The following is a 13,182-nucleotide window of genomic DNA, read 5'->3' on the forward strand; positions in this document are numbered from 1 at the left end:
TTGTGCATAAAACTATCCTAATAAAGCTCTTTTTCTTAATGTTGCTTACAGGAACTGTAGAATTTAGTCTGAGGTGATAGTTCATTAAAGGAAACCTGTCAAATTTCAAATGCAGTCCAATCTGCATGCAAATGAATCCCTGCTCTCAGCCAAGTGGGCGGTTCTTTTTTTCGTGGTTGTCAGCCATTCTTATATAAGTGTGCATACACAGAAAGCTGTCTGGACAGCTCACTTGACTTCATAGCCTACAAATGAAGAAAGTACAAAGCACACTGGATAGTATTTTCTATTTGGCTGGTTCACTTTATATTGTTGGAAAATCCAAGAAAGACTATAATGCATTGTCGTTAAAGATTTGTTTAAGAAGAGTCTGGACTAAAGCGGAGAACCTCTTGTTAGTTAAGCAAGTAACATTTTATATTTCATATGGAAACTGATAAAAATTAATAAAATATGGGTGATTCCTTATAAGCCTTATACATTATATGTGGCAGTTATGGGAACATTAGCTTTGATTCGTATTTTATTTAACCTGAAAGTGTATAGCGGTAAATTTACGTGAGCAGTAGTGTCACTTTCTTCTTCTTTTTACATCAACAAATATGTATTTTACATGGTAGACCATTTTTGCTCTTTCAAAATGAGTCAATGGATGACATATGCAATTGTATGGCATATGGGAAGTTCAGCATAGAAATTGCAAGGTTTACAAAGACAAATTTGTGCTTAACATGAAAGCATTGAGCTTTTTTATTTATTTTTTGGTTAACATAGCAAAACTACAATACATCTCTGCAAAAACTGTTTTTATGACTGCTAGTAGTAAATAAAAATGATTAAAAAGATTAATAGATTTTCTATTACTACACCACAGTAAACAAAGGAATTTAAAATATGGAATAAGTCTCTTCTGTGTTGCTATAGTTTAAAGCAACTTATAGGATTCACTGCCTAAACACAATTGTTTAATGAATTAAATCATTACTGACCAAGCAAACAACCAACATTTTCCTTTTTTTTGATGGTGGAAAAATAGATGCAAATATTTTTGTTGAAGAAATACAAAACCAGAAACTGACAAATTTTATTCTAACCAATACACCACTAGGAAGTGATGGCCAGCTATCAACACAGCTCAGTGGGTAAGTGGTTAACAGTGCAGCCAAAAAAATAATGGCATAAGCAAAATACTAAGTAGGTTGCACTTCTGCCTGCATCAGCTAAGTGGAAACTTTGATGTGTGCACATTGTAGCTCAGGCAAAACACAGATTAGACTGTAGCTGATAGCAATATTAGAGTACAAGATCGGAATTTATTTTATGCACCCCTAAGCCAAATTTGTGTCGCCTAATAAGCCACTCTATTATCTGTCCTATTTCATCATGGTGCACATCACTATTGTTTGCCTACTATGTAATTTTATGGCTGTGACAAGACTGCCACACTGAATTATTTTTCCTGTTAACAGGACTGTACATACGCTGGCAGAGATTGCATACTGCAGTCATTTAAAAATCTTATAAAACAGGAAATATTTAGTGATTAGTATTGAGCACGGTAAAGAAAGAGTTTGGACTTTTTTTCCCAGAAATAGAACCTCTCATTTATGAGATGTTCCTGGTATTCACTGACATGTGGATGAGCTGTAACCTGACCTAGACAATGAACAAGAATGGTTCTGTTTCTGGTCTTCTGGCCTGAGCGTGACAGCCTCGAGACCTGTCCATGCATTGTGGTCCACGATTGGACCTATTTGCAGGGACATATGCCTAAGCCTTTACTCAATATAATTGGACAGAAAGAGGAGTTGAATTCAGAGCAAAGCAATGGGCCATTCTGGTAGGGAGCTGTAAAGTTTAGCTAGTGGTAACACAGTGTAGGATTCTCTTTGTGAGGAGCTGGGCAGCACAAAACAATACAGCTCCAAAGCTGTTCACTATGATGGAGAAGTGTTTCAGGCACATTTGCTGCAGTTGCACCTGATTATCTGTTGGACAAAAGGCCAGAGAAAATCGTGTGAGTTGTTGGAGGGTAGAAAGCCACTGTTAATAGTCTAGATCAGATCTGGGCAAAGTGCGGCCTGTGGGCCACATCTAGCCCTTAGGCTGTTCTTGTGCAACCCACAGCCAAAGCCATGGAAACTGTGGTGTCCTCTACAAGGCATCTTAATTTCACAGGTATCTTTAACCATTAGTTCCCTTTTCCACCATTGAGCCTGTGCGCTGAGCAGGTGTGATGACGTCACTACATTGTGCCCGCTGTACAGAGCCTCAGTGTACTCAGTGCACAATCAGGAGCAGCGGTTGAACATGGAAAAGTACGTTTTTTTTAAGTCAGTACTTGGGGACATCATGTTGTGTGACAGCCTTAGTGGGGACATCATACTGTGTAAGAGGCATTGTGGGGAAATTGTGTTGAGTTGGGAGCTGCTGATCATGATCAGGGCAGCCATCAGGGCATTACTGCCCTTACTGGCATATGGGGACCGATGAGCTCACTGGGCCCAAGCGGCAGGATTCTGCAGACTCAGTACCTGATCACGCACCCTCCGACTCACAATCAGTTAAAATCTGTTGCCATGCAGTAGATTCCTCTCGCATGGCAACATTTAACAGTCACCAGCCAATCACAGACCGGCAGCTGATGTCAGAGCACATGTCGCCGATGTATGACGTCACTGTCATAAGCAGGAACGACGCTGTGCGCCTCATCTGAATTGGAGAAGAGGTTGCCGCTGGAGCTTGGCCTGGTAAGGAGAAACCTTTTATTTTGTAATGCCACGGTATGGGGCACATTATACTACTATGGGGGTGGGGGAGAGAAAGGGGCTGCATTATACTTCTATGGGGGTGCTTTACACTGCTATAAGTGTGCATTATACTGCTATAAGGGTGCATTATACTACTATGGGGTGCATTATACTGCCATGGAGATGCATTATATGGGGGTGCATTATACTATTGGGGTGCATTATACTATAGGTTGCATTATACTTCTATGGGGCTGCAATATACTGTTATGGGGCTGCATTATACTATGGGGTGTATTATACTGCTATGGGGGTGCATTGTATTTTGGGGGTGCATTTTACTATAAGGTGCATTATACTGCTATGGGGCTGCATTATACTGCTATGGGGGTGCATTATACCACTATGTGGGTGCATTATACTATATATGACTATGGGGTACATTATACTACTATGGGATTGCATTATACTGCTATATATAACTATGGGGTACATTATACAATTAGGGATGACTATGGAGGCAATTTGGAGAGACATGAGGGAAGTATGGAGAGACATGAGGCAGAATGGTAGGGCACGTGGGGTCCAGAATGTGGGATAATATTACTGTAAGGGCTAATTAAAGGATATAACACTGCTCAAAAAAATAAAGGGAACACTAAAATCCCACATCCTAGATATCACTGAATGAAATATTCCAGTTGTAAATCTTTATTCATTACATAGTGGAATGTGTTTAGAACAATAAAACCTAAAAATGATCAACGTAAATCACAACTAATATCCCACGGAGGTCTAGAGTTGGAATGATGCTCAAAATCAAAGTGGAAAATGAAGTTACAGGCTGATCCAACTTCTGTGGAAATGCCTCAAGACAAGGAAATGATAATCAGTAGTGTGTGTGACCTCCACGTGCCTGTATGACCTCCCTACAATGCCTGGGCATGCTCCTGATGAGGCGGCGGATGGGCTCCTGAAGGATCTCCTCCCAGACCTGGACTAAAGCATCCACCATGTAACGCACGCGCCGAGACTGGTTGGCGCGGGCGCCTGGGGGTGTTGCCCCACTGGACCACAGACCGAACTTCCCTGGAAGGGGCGTAACTAAGTAGCTTCCTAGGTGTTCACTGGAGCCTCTGATGGTGAGGACAGACTTGTGCAATAGGAAGCTACCAGGTACCACTCCAGGGTGGAGTCGGCTGTGGATGCTGATCCCTCCAGGGACAAGACACAGGCAGGCACGGTTGTGGCACTGGCTGACAGATGGGTTTGGCAGAGGCCCAGACGGGCGGACTGGCTTGACGGAGATACAGGCAGGCAGACGGGCGCGGCTGGCACTCAGGCAGACAGGCGGGCACGGCTGGCACTGGCAGACAGGACTGATACTCTGGTAGGAACTGGTATTCAGATGGTTGTATGGAAACAGGTAAGAACCTGTTCAGACTGGAGAACATAAAGAAACAGGTAGAGACCAGTACGGCAAGTTGCAGAATAAAGATAGAGCAAGAGTGGAAGCAAAGCAGAATCACAGGAGGCGGAGTAAGAGCAGGAGGTAGAGCTAAGAGTAGAGAAGGAGAAGGCAGAGCTATGAGCAGAGAAGGCAGAGCAGAGAGTAGAGAAGGAGAAGGCAGAGCCAAGGACGGAGCTGCAGGAGGCGGAGCCAAGAGCGGAAACGCTGGAGGCGGAGCCAAGAGCAGAGATGCTGGAGGCGGAGCCAAGAGTGGAGACGCTGGAGGCGGAGCCAAGAGCGGAGACGCTGGAGGCGGAGCCAAGAGCAGAGACGTTGGAGGCAGAACCAAGAGCGGAGACGCTGGAGGCGGAACCAAGAGCCAGAACCGCAGGAGGTAACGCCAAGAGCAAAAGAGTGCAGAACCACAGGTTGTGGCAAGGAAAGCTGAGAAGCACAGAACCACAGGTTGTGGCAGAACAGAGCAGAGAGATGCAGAACCACTGATAGTGGCAAGCAGAGCAGAGAGATAAGGTGGAGGTACACACAGCAGAGTGGGAAATGATAAATGACAAAGAAGGAACAGGAACGGACATAGACCAGAGTTCAGACAGGAACGGACACGGATACACAAACAGAACACAGATGAAGGCCTGCAGTATTGCAGCCCTCTGAGACAGGAAACAGACACGACCTGGCAGCTCAATAGCAAATGCTAACTGAGGGGAATAGTTTGCTCAGGCATCCTCCAATGGGTGAGGCTGCCTTAAGTATCAGAGGCCTCAAGGCTATTGGCCAGGAACACCCCAGGGAGGTGCACACAGTTTCAATAAGAATCCGGAGTGGCTGGCGCTGCCCCCCTATGCACACAGCCAGGAAGTGTACACAGAGCAAGCCGCCATGAAGCACATGGCATGGAGCCGGCAGCAGACAGATCTCACAGCATGGCACTGGGTGAGTGAGTTGATGTAACAGGCAGGTGGGGAATGGAAGGCCATGCAGTGATGCCGGCAGGGTTGTTACACACCAACTCCTAGACAGTCTATGGTGCAACGTGACATTGGTGGATGGTGCGAGACATGTTGTCCCAGGTGTGTTCAATCAAATTCAGGTCTAGGGAACAGGCGAGCCAGTCCATAGCTTCAATGCCTTCATCTTGCAGGAACTGCTGACACACTCCAGCCACATGAGGTCTGGCATTGTCCTGCATTAGGAGGAACCCAGGGCCAACTGCACCATTATATGGTCTCACAAGGGGTCTGAAGATCTCATCTTGGTACCTAATGGCAGTCAGGCTACCTCTGGCAAGCACATGGAGGGCTGTGTGGCCCTCCAAAGAAATGCCACCCCACACCATTACAGACCCACTGCCAAACCAGTCATGTCGAAGGATGTTGCAGACAGCAGATCCATCTCCACAGCGTCTCCAGACTCTGTCATGTCTGTCAAATGTGCTTAGTGTGAACCTGCTTTCAACTGTGAAGAGCACAGGGCGCCAGTGGCGAATTTGCCAATCCTGGTGTTCTGTGGCAAATGCCAAGCCTCCTGCACGGTGTTGGGCTGTGAGCACAACCCCCATCTGTGGACGTCGGGTACTCAGACTATCCTCATGGAGTTAGTTTCTAACCATTTGTGCAAAAACATGCACATTTGTGGCCTGCTGGAGGTCATTTTGTAGGGCTCTGGCAGTGCTCCTCCTGTTCCTCCTTGCACAAAGGCTGAGGTAGCGGTCCTGCTGCTGGGTTGTTGCCCTCCTACGGCCTCCTCCACATCTCCTGGTGTACTGGCCTGTCTCCTGGTAGCGCCTCCAGCCTCTGGACACTATGCTGACAGACAAAGCAAACCTTCTTGACACAGCTCGCATTGATGTGCCATCCTGGATGATCTGCACTACCTGAGCCATTTGTGTGGGTTGTAGAGTCCGTCTCATGCTACCACGAGTGTGAAAGTACAACCAACATTCAAAAGTGAACAAAACATCAGCCAGAAAGCATTGATACTGAGATGTGGTCTGTGGTTCCCACCTGCAGAACCACTCCTTTATTGAGTGTCTTGATAATTGCTAATAATTTCCATCTGTTGTCTATTCCATTTGCACAACAGCATGTGAAATTGATTGTCAAACAGTGTTGCTTCCTAAATGGACAGTTTAATTTCACAGAAGTTTGATTTACTTGGAGTTATATTCTGTTGTTTAAGTGTTCCCTTTATTTTTTTGAGCACTGTATTTTTGAGGATACTGTTTTCAGTGTGGGGCAGGAGTGGTCCTGTTACTGTGCAGGGTAACACGGTCACTTTTTTCTTCATCTGGCGTAGAGGTTGGGGAAAAATTGGGGAATGTGCTCTAGATATGTGTTTTTTTCTGCAGAGATGAGTTCTGGCTGGAAGAAGTGATGGCGGTGTGCGCTGGATAAAGATGAAAAGCAAAGATGAAGTACTTCAACTAGAGGCGTCACCGGTGAGTCAGTGTGTTACCTGTACACTGACACTATACACTATACACAGAGCTCCTGTGTATAATGTCACTAGTGATCACTGTATTACCTGTACACTGACACTATATACAGAGCTCCTGTGTATAATGTCACCGGTGATCACTGTACACTCACTGGCCACTTTATTAGGTACACCTGTCCAACTTCTTGTTAACACTTAATTTCTAATCAGCCAATCACATGGCGGCAACTCAGTGCATTTAGGCATGTAGACATGGTCAAGACAATCTCCTGCAGTTCAAACAGAGCATCAGTATGGGGAAGAAAATGGGTATTATACCTACCGATAATTCGGTTTCCAGGAGTCCATCCTGACAGCACGCTGGAGGACGTCCTCCTCCTCCTTGCTGGGACAGGAAACAACACGAGAGGTTAAAAGGTCCCACTCCGCCCCCTTTCCTTTAGTGTTTTGACAAGTACCACACCATGGATAGATACCAATTGAATTTTATTAACCAAATCATATTTACAGCATATGACATAGTATACATAAGGGGGGGAAGTAACGGTGCTGTCAGGATGGACTCCTGGAAACCGAATTATCGGTAGGTATAATACCCATTTTCCAGGACGTCCCCCTGACAGCACGCTGGAGAATACCAAAGAAACTCCTTTAGGGTGGGACAACTGCCTGGAGAACCTTTCTCCCAAAAGACATTTGTTGGTTTGCTAACACATCCAATTTGTAGTGTTTACAGAATGTGTTCACACTGGCCCAAGTCGCAGCTTTACAAATTTGTTCTAATGATGCCCCTGCCCGTTCGGCCCATGACACTGAAATGGCCCGAGTTGAATGGGCTTTTATTCCCACAGGACAATCTACCCCTTCTGACACATAGGCTTTTGAAATTACTGTAGTGATCCATCTAGCTATAGATGTTTTGGATGCTTTTTTACCCTTATTTTTACCCCCAAACAGGACAAAAAGATTGGGATCCTTTCTCCAAGTACTAGTGGCCTCTAAATAATCTAGTATTGCCTGTCTGACATCAAGAGAATGTAAAGATTGTTCTTTTGTATTAGAGGGTTTATTGCAAAAGGAGGGTAGAATTATGTCCTGATTTCTGTTTTGTACTGAAGCTACTTTGGGAATAAATGATGGGTCTAGTTTTAGGATTATATGATCCTCACGAACCTGGAGGTACGGGTCCCTAATTGACAGAGCTTGTATTTCCCCTACTCTTTTGGCTGTCGTAATAGCTACCAAAAAGGCTGTTTTCCAAGTTCTTATTGCAATGGGCATGTCATCTTTCTGGGTAAACGGATCTTTACATAGGGCTCGGAGTACTAAATTTAAATCCCAAGGGGGAGTTAATTGCCTAACTGTGGGACGTAATCTCTGGACAGCTTTTATGAATCTCATTATCCACGGATGAGAGGCTAATGGATAATCCAGAAATGTGCTAAGTGCTGAAATTTGTACTTTAAGGGTACTAGGTCTCAGCCCCATATTGAATCCCGATTGGAGAAAATCCAGAACTCTGGGCACATCCGGGTTTTCTGACATTCCGGCCGACCTGCCACCTGTCATACAGAACTTCTTCCAAATTTTGTAATAAATTGATGAAGTTACTGGTTTACGACTAGCTTGGATCGTTGAGATGACTTCATCAGATAACCCTCGCGATTTCAGGATGTCCCTCTCAGGATCCATGCTGAAAGGTGCAATCGTTCCGGGTTTTGATGTAACACTGGTCCTTGATGAATCATGTCCTTCCATAGAGGAAGACTGACTGGACTGTCCATCGCCATGGCTCCTAACAACGGAAACCAGCTCCTTCTTGGCCAGAATGGTACTATCATCAGAACTGTTGCTTGGTCTTCCTGAATCTTCCTGAGGACCCTCGGAATGAGTGCTGTTGGGGGAAAAGCATAGGATAGTGGTTCGACCCATATTTGACTCAAGGCGTCGACTGCTTCTGGTATGTCCGTAGGGTTGAGGGAATAGAATCTGGCCACCTTTGAATTTTTTCTTGTAGCGAATAGATCTATCCTGGGAGTCCCCCAGCGATGACATAATTGGTGAAAGATTTCTTGGTTTAATTCCCATTCTGTGGGACAGACTTCTTTCCTGCTCAAATAATCGGCCAGGACGTTTTGAGATCCTTCTAAGTGGACTGCTGTGATTGACAGGACTGTGTTTTCTGCCCAAAAAAATATTTTCCGTGCCAATTCCTGAAGTGGTTTGTATCTGGGACCTCCTTGGTGTCTTATGAAGGATACTGCTGTCATGTTGTCCGTTAAGATTTTCACATGTTGGTTTTTTAAGCGGGAGTGATTCCTTCTTAGAGCTTCCCAAATAGCGTAAAGCTCTCTGTAGTTTGAAGATCTTCGACTGATATCCTTTGGCCATCTGCCCTGGACGAATGATCCTTCTAGATGGGCTCCCCAACCCCACTGGCTGGCATCCGTAGTGATCACCACACATGGGGTACAGGTCCATGGAACCCCCACTCTTAGGTTGCTGTATTGTGTCCACCAGTGCAATGACTTTTTTACTGCCTTTGATAGGTGGATTACTCTGTCCAGTGATGACTGACGTCGATCCCATGCCGAGAGAACCTGATCCTGTAGCAATCTTGAGTGAGCCTGTGCCCACCTTACGCAAGTGATACAGGCTGTCATCTTCCCTAAGACCTTCATGGCTGATCTTATAGTGACCTGGTGCTTTATGAATTCCATGATTAATGCTCTTATTGACACCTGTTTTTCTTTTGGCAAAAAGGATTGTCTTGTGGTGGCATCTAGAAGAACTCCCAAAAATACCTTCCGAGATTCGGGTTTCATGTGAGATTTTTCTTGATTCACGACCCAACCTAGATATTTTAGGACTGCAATGGCTCGATCTCTGTGTAGGATTAAGATGTTTCTTGTTCTGGCTACCAGCAGAAAATCGTCCAGATAAGGAATTATTGTAATTCCTTCGTTTCTTAAGTATGCCACCACTTCCGCCACCAATTTTGTAAATATCCTCGGTGCTGACGCCAGGCCGAACGGGAGACCTTGAAATTGAAGGTGGCAGGTTTGGTCCGGAAACTTTACAGAAAACCTCAGAAGCTCCTGAGATGTTGCATGGATTGGAACCTGATGATACGCGCTTTTTAGGTCGAGCGTACACATTACCGCATCTTTGTCTATGAGATGGACCGTTGTTTTTATTGATTCCATTCTGAATCTTTTGTATTTTACATAGACGTTCAATGGTTTTAAGTTTATTATTGTGCGTGTTTCCCCTGATGGCTTTGGGATTGAGAATAGTGAAGAGTAGTGACCTCTGGCTATTTCTGTTGTGGGGACCCGCACTATAACTTGAGAACTGAACAACTTCAGAATGTCTATGAACATTGGTGAATCTTTTGCCACCTTGGTAGGTGGGATACACCTCTGTGGTGCTGGGGATATGAGCTCTATCCTGTGACCCTCTGAAATGATTTTTAGGACATAGGCATTTTTTGTGACTTCTTTCCAGTTGTCCAGAAAGAGACTGAGCCTGCCCCCTATACCTATGGCGTCATTGTCTCCTAGATCTAGGGCTTGACCCAAACAGGGAGTTTCTTCCCCTTCGGTTCTGAGAATAGGCACCTCTATAGGAACCTCTGCTGGGTCTCCACTGTTCTCTATACTCTGGCTGCTTGAATTTATAGGAACTTCGAGGTGGAGGTCTCTTCCGAAATGGCTGGAATTTTTTCGGTTTTTCCTCAGGAAAACCTTTTTTATTATCTGATGCGGATTCCAGAATATCGTCTAATGCTTGTCCAAATACCTTGGACCCTGAAAAGGGAATAGCACATAATTTGTTTTTTGATGCATTATCCCCTGACCAAGATTTGAGCCATATAGCTCTACGAGTCGCATTGGATAACGAACTATTTCTGGCCGCAAATCTAACAGATTCTGCTGATGTGTCCGCCATAAAGGCTGTGGCAGATTTTATGATGGGTAGGGAGGAAATTAAATCGGCCCGTGGGGTTTTATTCATCAAATGTTCCTCTAACTGCCCCATCCACAAATACATTGATCTAGCTACTGATGTGGCTGCAATGTTAGCTTTTATCAGTGCTGCCGACGTCTCCCATGAACGGCGCAACAGAATATCTGCTTTGCGGTCCATAGCGTCTCTAAGACTAGAAGAGTCCTCGAATGGAATAGCCGTTTTTTTAGTAACTTTGGCTATAGGCACGTCGATCTTCGGAATTTCCTCCCATGCCTTGATGTCTTCTGGATCAAATGGTAGACGACTTTTAAATTCTCGCGATACTATCAGTCTACGTTCAGCATCTTTCCATTCTTGTAATATCATCTGTTTGAGGTGATCACTCACAGGGAATACCGTCTGTCTTTGTGATGTCAGTCCTCCAAACATCAAATCTTGTCTGGATTTCGGCCGCGGTTCTTCTTTCATCTGCATTGTATTTCTCACCGCCTGCACTAGATCTTCCGTCTCTTCCACATGGAATAGAAATTTTCTTCCTTGATCCTGTTCCTCTAATGGTAGCTCTCCTTCTTCTTGATCCGAACTTCTACCATCAGATTCTTCTTTAGAAAGCACTTCATCATCATCTTGGTCCAGATCCAACCGTGGCCTTTTACGGCTCCGACCTGGGCTGGAGGGGTACCGCTGTGTCATGGAAGCCAATGAATTTTGTACCTCTTCACGGATTAAAGACCTCATTTCAGATAGTAATGATGGTTGTTCTTCTCTTACAACTCTGGAAATGCAGGACTCGCATAATTCCTTTTTATGTGCCTCTGGTAATTTAGCATTACATATGGAACATCGTCTGGACTTTGTCAGTGCTTTGCCTGACTTTTTTGCCACTGACAGGGATGTCTGTTGAGTCTCCTTATCCTAAGTATAAGAATGAGCACATCTTAGTGACTTAGGAATAAGTGAGAAAGGTAATATGCGCTATGCGCACTTACCCCAGTCTCCTCACTCCTGGGATCCACATCCTCTGTTTAAATATAAATATATATATCATATAAATAGAACATCTCCTGGTAGATATATGTATATAGGGATTTTGCAGCACTGCTGCACTTACCCCTTGTCTCTGGCATTGCAGACCTCCTCTCCGGCTGTTTCACTTGCATGCACCTGCGTCCTGGTTAATGTGAAGCTCACTTCAACTTGTAGAACGCCGGCGCCTATTTTTAAATCTGGCGCCTTTTTATATACGCTTTAGCGTTCCACCCTGTGGAACGCATACCTTGCCGCCGAATGTACCCGCTCTGCTGCCGCTGACGTCACAGGAAGCGCTATATTACTTACTTCCGCGTTCCACGCAGTGGAACGCACGCTGAAGCCGGGAGGTTTCTGCTGCCCCTGCCTGCTCGTATAAGAGCATGCGGACCTCTGCGCCCATCCTGGCGCCGGCGCCTCTTGTCCTTCCTGGCGCCTGAGCCGAGAGCCTCCCCCTGGGAGGAAGCGGCTCACCCAGGAGCGCGTCCGCTCGACTGGTCTCTGGACGCAGGGACTCCCACCCGGGGAGTATGTGCCCTGGGCTACCGACGAGGGGGAAGGATTTTGGACCAGCCGCACGATCCCCCTGAGCCCTCCGGTAAGCTTGATCTCTCGTGTGTCCCTCCATGCAGGGACAGGAAAAAACACTAAAGGAAAGGGGGCGGAGTGGGACCTTTTAACCTCTCGTGTTGTTTCCTGTCCCAGCAAGGAGGAGGAGGACGTCCTCCAGCGTGCTGTCAGGGGGACGTCCTGGAAAGGTGATTTGAGTGCCTTTGAACGTGGCATGGTTGTTGGTGCCAGAAGGGCTGGTCTGAGTATTTCAGAAACTGCTGATCTACTGGGATTTTCACGCACAACCATCTCTAGGGTTTACAGAGAATGGTCCGAAAAAGAAAAAAAATCCAGTGAGCGGCAGTTCTGTGGGCGGAAATGCCTTGTTGATGCCAGAGGTCAGAGGAGAATGGGCAGACTGGTTCGAGCTGATAGAAAGGCAACAGTGACTCAAATCGCCACCCGTTACAACCAAGGTAGGCCTAAGAGCATCTCTGAACGCACAGTGCGTCGAACTTTGAGGCAGATGGGCTACAGCAGCAGAAGACCACACCGGGTACCACTCCTTTCAGCTAAGAACAGGAAACTGAGGCTACAATTTGCACAAGCTCATCGAAATTGGACAGTAGAAGATTGGAAAAATGTTGCTTGGTCTGATGAGTCTCGATTTCTGCTGCGACATTCGGATGGTAGGGTCAGAATTTGGCGTAAACAACATGAAATCTTTGGGATGTGGTGGAACGGGAGATTCGCATCAGGGATGTGCAGCCGACAAATCTGCGGCAACTGTGTGATGCCATCATGTCAATATGGACCAAAATCTCTGAGGAATGCTTCCAGCACCTTGTTGAATCTATGCCACGAAGAATTGAGGCAGTTCTGAAGGCAAAAGGGGTCCAACCTGTTACTAGCATGGTGTACCTAATAAAGTGGCCAGTGAGTGTATATTACCTGTACACTGACACTGTAGACGAA

The 13,182-nt window shown here is 45.7% G+C and overlaps 1 long non-coding RNA gene across 1 annotated transcript in view; it reads right to left on the minus strand.

The window, feature by feature from the left end:
• Window positions 1-13,182, minus strand: part of LOC143815421 (uncharacterized) — a 65,236-nt gene that overhangs the window by 16,698 nt on the left and 35,356 nt on the right. The window lies entirely within an intron of this gene.

The sequence above is a fragment of the Ranitomeya variabilis genome, chromosome 3, assembly GCF_051348905.1.
Source record: "Ranitomeya variabilis isolate aRanVar5 chromosome 3, aRanVar5.hap1, whole genome shotgun sequence".
Taxonomy (NCBI): Eukaryota; Metazoa; Chordata; class Amphibia; order Anura; family Dendrobatidae; genus Ranitomeya; species Ranitomeya variabilis.